Here is a 2,244-nt window from a genome sequence, read left to right as displayed (position 1 = left end):
CTATTTTCTTTGATGAAGCTGAACAAAACATCACACAGAAGTCGATTTACTGCTGAACACCCTCACTCAATTTTGAGGATTTGCTCAGCTCAGAGCCTGACCCCAAATATTGATGAACTTGTAGAAAAGTTAAGACACCACCGAGTATCAGCCTCAGCCTCAAAGATGTGAATATTACTTATAATATACTGTGCAATCACATATTAAGAGTTTTTACTCAGTTCAAGTTTAAAAATTAAAGTATAATATTTGCTTTCGCTGCTTGTTACTTCTCCTTGAAGAAAGTGTTGTCTTTGGTTTATACATTTTTGCACTTTATTTTGTTGTATTTCAATCCAATTATGTTTTAAAAATATTTGTTTCGAGTAAATGATCGAAAATTACTGTACTATTATTTGTTTTTCTTTTAAGTAAATTTAGCCTACTTTTGCTAAAAGAGAAAATATGGACTATTGATAGTGCCTTGAATAATATCGGCTTCTTTCATTCATGTTATGGGTATTTTTATACAAAGGAAAATTTTTTGTGCCTATTGAAAATTAAAGTTTACTGACATAGCCATAAAAAAATGTTGCTTTATTTATCTGACCATATTGGAATGAATTTGTTAGGTTTTCAGTCAATTAAATTTGGTTCAATAAACAATATGTGGTCATTTTTAAAATTTTCAATGAACATTCGATCAGTCCGGCCCTCGGCTTGTAGCAATTTTTTTTATCTGGCCCTCCGTCCATTTGACTTTGACACCCCTGCCCTAAGGGGACACGGAAGGAAAAAAAAAAGTTTGCGAGATCTCGCAAAGTAATGCTAAGTATTGCGAGATCTTGCAATCTTTTTTCATTTATTTATTTATTTTTTAATGTTCGTTGATGTGCTTCCTGGTCATCGTACGTGTAACCGAAAACAAAAATCATGGCGTGTGTTCAACTGTTCGTGAGTTTAATAGAAATTTACTTTGAAATTGGCTTGAAATACGAAGACATTAAATCTGTTCTTGATGTTAAATACGGTTTCCAAATAAGCGAAAGACATTTGAAGCGAGTGCTGAACGCAACTGGCCTCCGCGGCGAGCTACTTCGGCGGTACAAACACTGACGTTAGCTGTCCAAAGGCCCTGCTTTTTTCATCCGAGACGGAGCCGCCTTCGCGGACACACGTTGCCTCTGTCTCCGGCGCTTTTTCTTTTTTTTTTTATCCGACCGGAGCGTCCGTTGTTGCGACGCATTTTACCTCCGGGGCGGGTTTCTCAGGGGGTAATAACGCTGACGTAAGTTGACCAAAGGCCCTGCTTTTTTCGTCCGAGACGTAGCCCCCTTCCCGGACACACTTTGCCTCTGGGTCCGGCGCTTTTTTTTTTTTTTTATCCGACCGGAGCGTCCGTTGTTGCGACGCATTTTACCTCCGGGGCGGGTTTCTCAGGGGGTAATAACGCTGACGTAAGTTGGCCAAAGGCCCTGCTTTTTTCATCCGAGACGTAGCCGCCTTCGTGGACACACTTTGCCTCTGTCTCCGGCGCTTTTTTTTTTTTTTCATCCGACCGGAGCGCCCGTTGTCGCCACGCATTTTACCTCAGGGGCGGGTTTCTCCGGGGGTAATAACTGTTGGGCTGGATCAGTTTGGGGGTATATAGGGTACAGGATGGTGTATCGTTTAGTTTACAGGAGGCAGGGATATTGAGGTAAGGCTTTTAATAGGTGGTAGAAGGCAGGTTTGGGAGATGGGAGACAGATTGTAGGTGATGGGGTGGAAGGCAGGGGCAAGTTTTTTTTTTTTTTTGTCTGACATAGCGTCTGCTGCCGCCATGCATTTAGCCTCCGCGGCGAGCTACTTCGGCGGTGCAAAGGAAGGCAGAAGTGCAGTTTTTTGGTCATGAACTCTGCCAATTTACGAACTTAATCGAACGACCTTGTGCGAGGACACCACGACTCCATGAACCTGAGCGCTCTTCCTGACTACTAAACTGCGCATGCGCAGGAAACAATTTGGAATAAATGCTCAAATGGCTTGCCATAGAAGGGCGCTAATAATGACGATTAGCATTTGCCTGATATGGGGGGGAGAAGTGGGGATTATGTGCTCACATGCAGTTGAACAATCGCACAACAGGAGGCAGCATGGTAACACAAGGCAACTTAAAATACTTCATCAATGTCAATGTCTCTGAGCCTTTAATACAATAACGCTGACGTAGTTGCAAAGGGCCTGCTTTTTGCGTCCGAGACAAAGCCGCCTTCGCAGAAACAC

The sequence above is a fragment of the Hippocampus comes genome, unplaced genomic scaffold (genome assembly GCF_001891065.2).
Source record: "Hippocampus comes isolate QL1 unplaced genomic scaffold, H_comes_QL1_v1.1 scaffold191, whole genome shotgun sequence".
Lineage (NCBI taxonomy): Eukaryota > Metazoa > Chordata > Actinopteri > Syngnathiformes > Syngnathidae > Hippocampus > Hippocampus comes.
Note: the sequence above shows the minus strand (reverse complement) of the source record.